Below are 13952 nucleotides of genomic sequence, written 5' to 3'. Positions count from 1 at the left end.
CAGAGGAGGGCAAGGGGGAGGGATGGGAGAAGAGGGAGGGGTGGGAAAGCAAGACAAACTAAGTTTTTTTTCCTTGCAGTATTTTTTATTGGCTTTCAACTTTTATAATGAAAGATGAACAAAACAAAACAAATCAATCAATCAATCAATCAATCAAAGTTTATTTCTATAGCACTTTTCATACAAAAAGTAACACAAAGTGCTTAACAAGTTTAAAAAAAACAATAAAAAACAATAAAAAGACAATGCCCCACATCCCTCCCAAATCCTGCCCCACAACATACTTTCTATGAACACACACACACACACACTTTTGTAACAGAAATAATAGTGTCTGTTGGCTGAGAGCAGAAGCACCAGAAAGAGGAAACACCATCATTGAGAGCCGCCCGCACCCGGGGCAGCAGCAGGCCCCGTCAGGCCCAACAGGCCAGCTAGCTCCAGGACCATTAGGCCCAGGCCCTGCCAAAGCCCCAGATGCAGACGGCTCCCCACCGAGGAAACACTGGAATCTAAAATAGACGTGTTAAAAATAACAGGTAAGACTAAAAATTGAAGAATAAAATAGCTACTAAAAGATAAAGAATAGTAAAATAGTAAATAAATACTAAAATAAATGGTAAAATAGATGGTAAAATAAATACTAAAATAGTGAAATAATAATATAGTATACAAAATAATAAAATAAATATATAAATAAAAGCAGAACCAGGGAATAAACAGTATAAATCAAGGCATTAAGATAAAATAAAAGCATTATGTAAAAGCCAGTTTAAAAAGGTGAGTCTTGAGCCTGTGTTTAAAAGTCTCTACGTTCTCTACAGCCCTCAGGTCCTCTGGCAGGCTGGTCCACAGGCGAGGGCCGTAATGTTGAAAAGCTGCCTCGCCATGAGTCACTGTATTCACCTTGGGAACTGTTAAAAGGCCAGTGCCAGAGGACCTGAGGGTCCGTGAGGGTTCATAAGGTAAAAGTAGATCAGACAAATATGAAGGCCCAAGACCATTAATACATTTAAAAACTGTTAGCATAATTTTAAAATCTATGATAGTATACATACAGAACATAGATCAAAACACAGACACCCATACACACACTCATTCACACCTGGTAGACCTGCACCAAATGACACATAAGCACATATATGTACACATACATTCAGATTCAGAAAACTTTATTTATTTACTTTATTAAACCAAGTAACATGTACAAAACAGTAGTAATAATAAAAACTAAAACTGTAATAGTTTGAATGTCATGTTCTTATTTTCCAGATACTAAAATGCAGTGGCGGCTTGTTAATAGGGGGCGCTAGGGCGCCGCCCCCATCAAGATTTTGTGAAAAAGGTATTGACACAGTAAACATAAATACGTATTTAAAGTAATTAACACATCTGCACAGTGTTCACTCATACAATGGGTCTCATTTTTATTTTTTTAAGCCTTTCCATTCCATATTGGGGGTTTTTTTCGGGGTTGTTTTACACGTTTCAATAGCAAGGGGTGCCTGCCAAATGAGCGTGCATGTACATTCTAAAACTTTTGGCTTTCATGTGACTTAATACTGGTCTCTAATTGGTTACGTAAAGATTGTCCTCCAGGTGCAGTTCTCTGCGTCCCTGGCGAATCAGCGCGTTCGGGTGGTCATTTTTCATCTGATCTGATTGGTTCATGATACCTGTCAATCAAAGTCACCCCTGGCAGCGTACACAGACACATACGGAGAGAGACAGACAGACCACAACAACAAGACAGAAGATGATGGCGGCAGCAAAAGAAGACTCGGTTGTTTCTTTACAAAATAATCCTTTTACGAGGCGTTCGCTGGAGGAAAAAAACAAAAGGATAAAGGAGCTCGGACCAGAGCAACCTGATTTACAAATCCAGCAGCAGGCAAGTGACCGGTGTTCGAGATTAACTGGTGATCCGATCAACTGGTGATTCCAGCGTTTCTGAGACAGATGTTTCGTAGGCATGCCTTTTCAGGACCCCTTACTGACTAACCAGGAAATAAACAATGGAACAACTTCGCTTCTAAAAATGAGATTTCTGCTGTTTTATTCATTTTGGTCCTGACAAAATATCTGGAAATAAGTCGTGTTCTCATCGTAGGAGTCATGCGCTGTCAGGCAACAAGAAAGAAAACTACGTAACCGTGGTTGGAACTAGTGCAGCTGTGATCACTGTTTACTGTCAAAACCCGTTAAAGCAGCAGGAGACCAGGACACGGTGTGCACGTCTTTTAATAAGTTCAAACCGTGTGGTAAAATGTCCTTTAGTGATAGTTCAGCATCACATGTTGGCTGTTTTATATCCTTTAGTGCTAGTTTAGCGTCTCATTCTGGTTGTTTTATATCCTTTAGTGCTAGTTTAGCATCTCATTCTGGTTGTTTTATATCCTTTAGTGCTAGTTTAGCGTCTCATTCTGGTTGTTTTATATCCTTTAGTGCTAGTTTAGCGTCTCATTCTGGTTGTTTTATATCCTTTAGTGCTAGTTTAGCATCTCATTCTGGTTGTTTTATATCCTTTAGTGGTAGTTTAGCTTCTCATTCTGGTTGTTTTATATCCTTTAGTGCTAGTTTAGCATCTCATTCTGGTTGTTTTATATCCTTTAGTGGTAGTTTAGCATCTCATTCTGGTTGTTTTATATCCTTTAGTGGTAGTTTAGCGTCTCATTCTGGTTGTTTTATATCCTTTAGTGGTAGTTTAGCATCTCATTCTGGTTGTTTTATATCCTTTAGTGGTAGTTTAGCGTCTCATTCTGGTTGTTTTATATCCTTTAGTGGTAGTTTAGCGTCTCATTCTGGTTGTTTTATATCCTTTAGTGGTAGTTTAGCGTCTCATTCTGGTTGTTTTATATCCTTTAGTGGTAGTTTAGCGTCTCATTCTGGTTGTTTTATATCCGTTAGTGGTAGTTTAGCGTCTCATTCTGGTTGTTTTATATCCTTTAGTGGTAGTTTAGCGTCTCATTCTGGTTGTTTTATATCCTTTAGTGGTAGTTTAGCGTCTCATTCTGGTTGTTTTATATCCTTTAGTGGTAGTTTAGCGTCTCATTCTGGTTGTTTTATATCCATTAGTGGTAGTTTAGCGTCTCATTCTGGTTGTTTTATATCCTTTAGTGCTAGTTTAGCGTCTCATTCTGGTTGTTTTATATCCTTTAGTGCTAGTTTAGCGTCTCATTCTGGTTGTTTTATATCCTTTAGTGCTAGTTTAGCGTCTCATTCTGGTTGTTTTATATCCTTTAGTGGTAGTTTAGCGTCTCATTCTGGTTGTTTTATATCCTTTAGTGGTAGTTTAGCGTCTCATTCTGGTTGTTTTATATCCTTTAGTGCTAGTTTAGCGTCTCATTCTGGTTGTTTTATATCCTTTAGTGGTAGTTTAGCGTCTCATTCTGGTTGTTTATATCCTTTAGTGCTAGTTTAGCGTCTCATTCTGGTTGTTTTATATCCTTTAGTGGTAGTTTAGCGTCTCATTCTGGTTGTTTTATATCCTTTAGTGCTAGTTTAGCGTCTCATTCTGGTTGTTTTATATCCTTTAGTGGTAGTTTAGCGTCTCATTCTGGTTGTTTTATATCCTTTAGTGGTAGTTTAGCGTCTCATTCTGGTTGTTTTATATCCTTTAGTGGTAGTTTAGCGTCTCATTCTGGTTGTTTTATATCCTTTAGTGGTAGTTTAGCGTCTCATTCTGGTTGTTTTATATCCTTTAGTGGTAGTTTAGCGTCTCATTCTGGTTGTTTTATATCCTTTAGTGGTAGTTTAGCGTCTCATTCTGGTTGTTTTATATCCTTTAGTGCTAGTTTAGCGTCTCATTCTGGTTGTTTTATATCCTTTAGTGGTAGTTTAGCGTCTCATTCTGGTTGTTTTATATCCTTTAGTGGTAGTTTAGCGTCTCATTCTGGTTGTTTTATATCCTTTAGTGCTAGTTTAGCGTCTCATTCTGGTTGTTTTATATCTTTTAGTGGTAGTTTAGCGTCTCATTCTGGTTGTTTTATATCCTTTAGTGCTAGTTTAGCGTCTCATTCTGGTTGTGTTATATCCTTTAGTGCTAGTTTAGCGTCTCATTCTGGTTGTTTTATATCCTTTAGTGCTAGTTTAGCGTCTCATTCTGGTTGTTTTATATCCTTTAGTGCTAGTTTAGCGTCTCATTCTGGTTGTTTTATATCCTTTAGTGCTAGTTTAGCGTCTCATTCTGGTTGTTTTATATCCTTTAGTGCTAGTTTAGCGTCTCATTCTGGTTGTTTTATATCCTTTAGTGGTAGTTTAGCGTCTCATTCTGGTTGTTTTATATCCTTTAGTGCTAGTTTAGCGTCTCATTCTGGTTGTTTTATATCCTTTAGTGCTAGTTTAGCGTCTCATTCTGGTTGTTTTATATCCTTTAGTGCTAGTTTAGCGTCTCATTCTGGTTGTTTTATATCCTTTAGTGCTAGTTTAGCGTCTCATTCTGGTTGTTTTATATCCTTTAGTGCTAGTTTAGCGTCTCATTCTGGTTGTTTTATATCCTTTAGTGGTAGTTTAGCGTCTCATTCTGGTTGTTTTATATCCTTTAGTGGTAGTTTAGCGTCTCATTCTGGTTGTTTTATATCCTTTAGTGGTAGTTTAGCGTCTCATTCTGGTTGTTTTATATCCTTTAGTGGTAGTTTAGCGTCTCATTCTGGTTGTTTTATATCCTTTAGTGGTAGTTTAGCGTCTCATTCTGGTTGTTTTATATCCTTTAGTGCTAGTTTAGCGTCTCATTCTGGTTGTTTTATATCCTTTAGTGCTAGTTTAGCGTCTCATTCTGGTTGTTTTATATCCTTTAGTGCTAGTTTAGCGTCTCATTCTGGTTGTTTTATATCCTTTAGTGCTAGTTTAGCGTCTCATTCTGGTTGTTTTATATCCTTTAGTGCTAGTTTAGCGTCTCATTCTGGTTGTTTTATATCCTTTAGTGCTAGTTTAGCGTCTCATTCTGGTTGTTTTATATCCTTTAGTGCTAGTTTAGCGTCTCATTCTGGTTGTTTTATATCCTTTAGTGGTAGTTTAGCGTCTCATTCTGGTTGTTTTATATCCTTTAGTGCTAGTTTAGCGTCTCATTCTGGTTGTTTTATATCTTTTAGTGGTAGTTTAGCGTCTCATTCTGGTTGTTTTATATCCTTTAGTGCTAGTTTAGCGTCTCATTCTGGTTGTGTTATATCCTTTAGTGCTAGTTTAGCATCTCATTCTGGTTGTTTTATATCCTTTAGTGGTAGTCTAGCATCTCATTCTGGTTGTTTTATATCCTTTAGTGGTAGTTTAGCGTCTCATTCTGGTTGTTTTATATCCTTTAGTGGTAGTTTAGCGTCTCATTCTGGTTGTTTTATATCCTTTAGTGGTAGTTTAGCGTCTCATTCTGGTTGTTTTATATCCTTTAGTGGTAGTTTAGCATCTCATTCTGGTTGTTTTATATCCTTTAGTGGTAGTTTAGCGTCTCATTCTGGTTGTTTTATATCCTTTAGTGGTAGTTTAGCGTCTCATTCTGGTTGTTTTATATCCTTTAGTGCTAGTTTAGCATCTCATTCTGGTTGTTTTATATCCTTTAGTGGTAGTCTAGCATCTCATTCTGGTTGTTTTATATCCTTTAGTGGTAGTTTAGCGTCTCATTCTGGTTGTTTTATATCCTTTAGTGCTAGTTTAGCGTCTCATTCTGGTTGTTTTATATCCTTTAGTGCTAGTTTAGCGTCTCATTCTGGTTGTTTTATATCCTTTAGTGCTAGTTTAGCGTCTCATTCTGGTTGTTTTATATCCTTTAGTGCTAGTTTAGCGTCTCATTCTGGTTGTTTTATATCCTTTAGTGCTAGTTTAGCGTCTCATTCTGGTTGTTTTATATCCTTTAGTGCTAGTTTAGCGTCTCATTCTGGTTGTTTTATATCCTTTAGTGGTAGTTTAGCATCTCATTCTGGTTGTTTTATATCCTTTAGTGGTAGTTTAGCGTCTCATTCTGGTTGTTTTATATCCTTTAGTGGTAGTTTAGCATCTCATTCTGGTTGTTTTATATTCTTTAGTGCTAGTTTAGCGTCTCATTCTGGTTGTTTTATATCCTTTAGTGGTAGTTTAGCGTCTCATTCTGGTTGTTTTATATCCTTTAGTGGTAGTTTAGCATCTCATTCTGGTTGTTTTATATCCTTTAGTGGTAGTTTAGCATCTCATTCTGGTTGTTTTATATTCTTTAGTGGTAGTTTAGCATCTCATTCTGGTTGTTTTATATTCTTTAGTGGTATTTTAGCCAAAATGCCAAAATGAGACGCTAAACTACCACTAAAGGACATAAAATAAGCAAAATAAGATAAAAAATTAACTCATAAAGACATAAAATGGCCAAAGTATTACACAAATGATGTATAATGACCAAAACCTTTTTAAAAGACAATGACTTTCAATTATATGCTATGGACGTTTGTTTAATGAACTTTCATGCTAAAATCCCTTTTCAGCTTTAGGAGACCCTCAGCCAGAGACGTCTCTGCATTCCACAGATCAGATAACAAGTCGTAAAACTTTATGGCAGAAGGCTGGAGTCACCCTCTCACTCTCTTTGACTGAAACAAAGAGACTGGAACTGAACTTAAACAAAGACACTTGCCAAATTAATATTTCTATATGCATTTGGTTTTTCCAGATTTACCACAGTTACTCACAGTGTTTCATCTATGACATATTTGAAGATCATATTTACATGTCTGATAGAAGTCTAGATATTAATTTGTGATGTTAATCATTTCTTCCCCAGGATACTATGGTTTTGGAATGAATTCCAGTATTAACCTCTGAATTTCCTCTCCATTTAGGTTGAATGATGACCATTGTATTTACCTGTTACCAAATCTATGACTTGTTGTTATATTTTCACTGTGATACATATTTTTAATGTCATAAACATAAACATATAGTTATGAATGAAATAATTCCCATAATATGAACATATGTATTAATCTACACATTTAGGAACATGTGTTTCTCTTTCACACAACTGAAATATGGTGGGATAGACAGATCGTTTACCGTTCTAACGTCACATACTCTTTGTCCATTTTGGATCGTTTCCTTTTTCTGGCGCTGAAAGTTTCTTTCTCCGCCTCTGACCTTTATAAGCCTAAGCAGCCCCCACCTTCTCTCTTCTCTTCCTCATCTGGCCCTGAGAGGCCAACCAAAGTCTCTCTCATTTTCTCTATCTAAAGCGCGTTTTTCTTTTTCTTTTTAAGTTATCTTCCTTTCAAAGTGTTAACTATTTATTTCTTCAATTTTTGGAACATTATCTAGACATTTTGCTCACGTTAAGCCGAATTTTATTCGTTTAATCTGGAGAACCGATTCAGAACCAGCATTTATTTTTCTTAATTTGACCATTTTTCATCAACACCCGTTTTTCTTGGCTAAAGCCTGAGAACCATCATTTTAAACCAAGCAACACTCAGCTGAGAACTCCATAGACCTGCTGGATCAGGTCTTTGCACAGAATCGATCAACCCGCGGCAGGACATCCAGGCGTGGCCACAACGACGACACACCGCTCCGAACCTGCAGGTCCAGACCGTGTGCTGATTCTCTGAAGGTCCGCAAGTCCCAGCCCCATGACGGTTCACTTCAATAACTCCAGCTGAGTTTGCTCTGATTCCATTCTATGGGTGATGTACTAACCGCTTGGTCAATTAATTCATTTAATCAATTTATTCTTTTACAAATCGTTAGAATTCTTAATCCAAATTACCGGTTACCTCGTCAGGTTAGCTCTGGCTAATCCTCACCATATTTCCTTCTCTCTCACACACACTTCCACATCTCTCACACATGCACACACCACACACACACACACACACACACACACCATATCTACATTGTATATAGTTCACTTGTCATTATTTTCATAGAATAGTTAATAAATACCTCATTTTAGACCAAATTACAGTCTTGTGTTTCTTTGTGTAGAATGTGGTCAATTTAAACGAGGATTCAAGACTTTTTGATATGAGATTGATCAAATTTTTTATGAATATTAATTTTTTTATTAAAATTAATTATTTCCCTAGAGATCTGGGTGGTGCCCCAATTATTGATAACGAGAGTTATAAATCATAACGTAGTACCGCTACACCCTAAAATGGCATTCATAAAGATGTCATTTGCCTCTTTGGCAGAGCAAACAACTTTTGCCAGGTGATCAGGCTGAGTTTTTTTCCGCCTACATATGTAGTGTAGCTCACCATCTAGTGTGTGAATGTGAAGCACATTTAACATGAAATTACAGAGTTTAGAAAGTGTAGTTGACAAACTACAAATCCCTATTATACACCTTACCCTTTACCATGAAGGTTTCAGCTCTTCTTCTGATCACGTATTTGTTTTGCAGTGATGCCTTCAGGGTAACGATTGTTCATTTTCAGGTCAAGGACCTCTTGTGCCATTTTGGGGTCCATTTTTTAAGAGAGATTTCCCTGTGTTGCCCTTTCTTACCACTGGCTACACTAACACCTAACTAACGTAAACTAAACTAAATCCTACGCTTACCTATCTACTAACTTATCTACCTTCACACTTAACTATAAAACTACCTTCACACTTACCTATAGATGCAAGAAACGCTTAACAGATACACAGACACAGACATACAAAACAGTTACAATCACAAAAAGACAATAACACCAGACTCTCAACATACCTTACCTCAGACACTCTCACTTTCAAACAGCCACTCACTCTGTCACAATCAAACTGCAATCACACTATCAGCCACTCTACAACTACTATAACTCGCTTGATGAAATGCCTGCCTTGTCTAAACTTTCTCCTCACTAAACCCACAAGGTTGTAATGGGTTAACAACCTTATACAGAGAGAGATGTACTCCCCAAATCTCTCCACCTGTGTAGCCAAATGTGGCCACACAGGTGTGCCTGTGCCCAGTGTGAGGTGTGCCCACCTGTGTGCCCAGTTTGAGCAAATTGGTTAACTGTGTGCAAGTGCTACTTGAGCACCTGTCTAATTAAATCATTTGAATTTTTTTGATAGTGTCAAATTTTGTTGTGATAAGTATTTACCTCTGTAGGGTTCCATACATGTAGCTACATAAGAATATGTACCTGTCAGAGATACGTTTTGCTTTTATGTGTGTACAATTGTTAATTTTGTTTGTATTTTTTTAATGTCTGGACTTCTGCTTTGTATATTTCTACAGTTGTACAGTTTCATTTAGCAGATGCTTTTATCCAAAGTGACATGCATCTGAGAATACATACAACACAAGCAAGGATCTAGTCAGGAGAAAACAACCTGGATAAATGCCATTAAAAAAGTTAAAATGTTTAAATAGGACCTTGGTGTCTGCAGGCAGTGCAGAAGGTAACAGGATTGTTACTTCTTTTTTTCAGCAAGTGAAGTACAAAGGTATTCGGTGAAGAAGTGGTTTTTAGTCTTTTTTTAGGACTGGGAGAGATTCTGCAGATGAAGCTTACTGTCAAACAATGCAGTGAGATCATCTTATTTGGTCTGTTTTTATTATTTCTCATTTTATTGTTTGCATGTCTTGAATTGCGAGATTGTGTTGCTTGTTTGAAACAGCAGCTTCTGAAAGCAGGAATGAGAAATCGTTGGTTAAAATGTGGGTCAGATGGTTTATATAATTTCGTTGTTTTACTTAAAATGTGTATAAAAGTAAAACAACACAGATCCACCAACTTAATTGCAGTAATCTTTGAAAACAGTAACAGTATTTCTCGTGTTGTTTCTGCCTGACCGTCGGACTGAAGCCTCAGACTGTCACCAGTTAATCTGGTGTAGATCGTCACACTGCCGCAGCGAAGTGATATTTCCACTCCGTTAGGTGGAAGTCCTCTTTAAACCGAGCATTTTATTGGTAGACTGAACAGCTGTGAGTCAAAAAAGAACAATAACGATTTTTGGAGCCAATGTTAAAGCTGACAACAAGAGCATTTCGGAACAGTTTATTGACATCTGTGTGTTTTGAACAGGCATCAACACAGTCACCTATGCTATGTATTGCCGTTGTAACATCTGTCTCGCTCACTGAAAATCACCAGTTGATCGGAACACCAGTTAATCTAGAACACCAGACGGAGTTACACCCGGTGCTTCTCCCGCCTGTGTTATGCTAAACACAGCTGGCTAGCTGGATGTGAAGTTAGCAATGCTCTGTATTGCTTTACCTGCTTGTTTTTTCAAAGTGTTGGCACTGAAGTTCTGTGGACAACAACGGGGGTCAGAGACCTGAAACATCTCTCTGAAAAATGCAAACGGCATGAAGGTAGCCGTAGCCACCTTGACAACAGCATGAAGCTACAGTTTTTTGGCCGTTAGCATTGCTGAACAACTAGATGAGGGCTACAGAGTTGGCATTAGAAGGCACAATGAAGAGGTGACAAAAAAATCGCCACATACTGTCCAGGATAATAGACTGTGTGAAATTTTGTGGGGCCTCTGAGTTGGCTTTACGTGGCCATGATGAGAGTGAGAGCTCTGTTAACCCTGGGATGTTTTTAAGGGTACTTCAAAAACTGTCCAAAATGAGCTCCTGGACTGTATGTTGTCTGTTGCAAGGGAGCAAATAATTAAAGAAGCCCAAAAGAGTGTTTTTGTGTCAATCCAGGCAGATGAGACAACAGATATTTCAACACAGTCACAACTTGTGCTTGTACTACGCTACATTGATGACAAACACAGTGTGCAGGAAAGATTTTTTGAATTCATTCCTCTGCAGTCAGCTACATCTGAGTCCATTGCTACTGTATTAACAGAGCGTCTTGCTGCCATCAGTCCTGAGGATCAGAAAAGCAAGCTAATCTGCCAGGCGTATGATGGAGCCACTGCAGGTGTTCAGAGGAAAATCAAAGATGTGTACCCAAATGCCCACTATATCCACTGCTATGCACACCAACTCAACCTGATCATGCAGCAGGCCACCGCTCACATTTCCAAGGTGAGAATTTTTTTTCTGACCTGAGTGGATTTGCCAGCTTTTTTTCCAGATCACCAAGCGTACAGCTGTTCTTGATCAAATGGTGGCCCATAGACTGCCAACATCCAGCAATGTCAGATGGAACTTTTACAGCCGAGCCATCAACACTGTTTGAGCACAGAGAGGATCTCATTCAGTGATTTGAAAACATACGAGACTCAGGTGACTTTGATGCCAGTACCATCAGAGAGGCAGGAGCCGTGGCCATGCTGCTGGAACATCAGGACTTTAAGTTCTTTCTGGAACTTTTTCACCACATCATGCCACATGTGGACCTCCTCTATGCCAAGCTCCAGAAGAAGAACATAGATGCAGTCCACATAAAAGTGAGCATCCAGCAGTTTGAACAGGACATGGAAAACATCAGGTAATAAGTATTCCTGTCAGTAATATGATCATCACATTTTTCAACATGATCTCTTTTCCCCTTTTTGGTTATTATTATGACTTCTTATCCTTCACAGAAATTCTCTCCATTCCATGGGTGAGCAAAGAAGTGGCTGTCCAACAGCAAAGAGGCGTCGGGTACTCGGTTCAGAGGATCGTCAAAGGGTTGCAGAAGAGGTGAGTTTATGTTGTAGAAATCTCATCGTCTATGTTTCATTGGAGGTTGTAATGTTTGTTAGAGGAGAAATGTGTTTTGAAATATGGCATTTAAATATGTCATTGTCATGTTGCAGAGATCATCTAATCACAATCCGTTTAATGAAAATTATTCAAAAATATTAAAAATCACATCACAATTGCAGTCGTCAATAATAGCAAGATATTTTTCCAAAACCATGCAGCAACAGAGGGTAACAGTGTCAACAAAAGTATATTAATTTCATATCTATATGTTTTTGTATCCTTCTCTCTGTAGATCTGCAACACCATTCTGGGACACACCAAGGAGCTTCTCCTTCACCAACCATCTCGTCTGTGTAACCTTGTTGCAGGGGGACAGGTTGGAAGAACATCACGGGTCATTTCCTGAAGAGGCACTGAAACGCACTTTGAAGGCCTACCCGATGCTGAATGGAAGCAAGCTGAAGACAGAACTCGGTCTCATCTACAGCAAAGTAGATTTCAGAGCCTGCTGTGGTGCACTGGACCTATTCCAGCTGTTGAAGCTGTCTTTTCAGAAACTGTCAATCTTTTAAGGATCTGATCACCACACCCATGACCCCAGCTGAAGCAGAGAGGTGTTTCTCAACCTTGAAAAGAGTGAAACCTTTTCTCAGAAACACCATGACCCAGGAAAGGCTGAATGCCTTGGCCATGCTCTCCATGGAAAAGAAACTTGTTTGTGAAATGACAGATTTCATTGATAAATTTGCTGGCCTGAAGGAGAGGAGAGCAAAATTTATCTTCAAGTAATTGTTTTGTTGTGTTGTAATGCCCGTCTGCTAGTGTGCCCCCCCCAAAATATTTTATCACCAGCCGCCACTGCTAAAATGTTCATATACGGTTCCCATAATGGTACAAATTCCTCCAGTTTTCCTTTGATAATGTCAGTCAGTCTTTCCAGTCTGATGCGTTCTGATAGTTCTTTTGTCCTTTGTTTTACAGAAGGAGCTTCCATGTTCTCCCAGTTCACCACAATAACTCTTCTGACATGCAGCAGCCCAAAGTCCAGCTCTTTAGTTTGTTTCTTAGTATCTGCTAAATCTCTGGGATTTATTCCCAGTATACAAAGTTTGGCACAAAAAGCCTCAGACACAAACTGATGACCTCATGCCAAAATCTTTTTATCATGAACATCCCCCTAAACAGTGAGAAACAGTTCCTTTATTGTCTTGGCATTTAGCACACATATGAGGAATATGACTTGACATTTCAGGGGTTATAGAAACCCTTGTTAACCATTTATATTGTAGTAACTTAGGTTGTGTATTTATGGTTTGTTTTTGGTCTTCAGACAGGAATCGTTCCAGTCTGTTTCATCTGTGTCTTCTTGTATGTTCTTTCTTTATGCTTTCAGTATATCTGTTGAAGAGTCCTTGGAATCTGACATAATCAGGATATAATATTCAGACAGCAGGCCTTTCTCTCCCTGTTTTCCATTTTCTCAGTTAATGATAACTCAGGTTTATACATGATTTCTTTAGCCCGAGATGAAAAATTTTTATTTATTTTTTTAACCTGCAAATAACAGTAAAAGTGTTTTGGTGGAATTTGATATTTTTCAGACAGGTCACTGAATGTAAGCAATTTTTAACGAATAGACAGATCTTTAACTGCCTGGATGCCTTAAATTTTCCATATTTTAAATCATCCATCTTTTCATAAACTGGTCATTATTCCATGGAGGGCTAAACTGGGTCATAGTTACAGATTCTCCCACATGTCTGTGCTATTAGTCGTATTTTTCAAGAAGGGGCTTTTGTTTGTTCTTTTAGTTTATGTAAATCTGCAGAATAAACATAATTGCATATTGGTAATTCTGGAACAGACAGTTGCTCAATATTTACTGAGGCTGGAGTTGATTTTGTATGAAAGTAATGAAGCTGATGTCAGCTGTGCTGCCTTATAGTACCATGTTAAACCTAGAGTTTGTAGGCCTCCTCTTTCATAGGGCAGCTAGAGTAGTCTAAGGTGTAGTCCTGCTTTCCTATTATTCCAAATGAATTGACTACATACCTTATTTAAGTTATCAAAGAAAGAAGGTGGTAATGGCAAGTGAAGTGTCTGAAAGTTACATAAAACATTTGACAAAATTGTCAGTTTTAAAACATTTATTCACCCTATGATGGATGGACATGGGTGAATGAGACCATGGATTTAATGCTTCTGTGAATCTTCTACCAGGGTTATAGTCAGCAGTAGCCATCATGTTTATATCTGGAGAGTAATTCCAATCCCTAAATATTTAAAACCATCTGTTGCAATTATAAATTCAGTGTTTATCTTCTTCATTCAAAACATAAGTACAGGTTTCATGTTACTGATTTTATACCCAGAGAAGTCATCAAAAACACAAAATTAAAAGCTG

Source organism: Acanthochromis polyacanthus, chromosome 6 (genome assembly GCF_021347895.1).
Source record: "Acanthochromis polyacanthus isolate Apoly-LR-REF ecotype Palm Island chromosome 6, KAUST_Apoly_ChrSc, whole genome shotgun sequence".
Classification (NCBI taxonomy): Eukaryota; Metazoa; Chordata; class Actinopteri; family Pomacentridae; genus Acanthochromis; species Acanthochromis polyacanthus.
Note: the sequence above shows the minus strand (reverse complement) of the source record.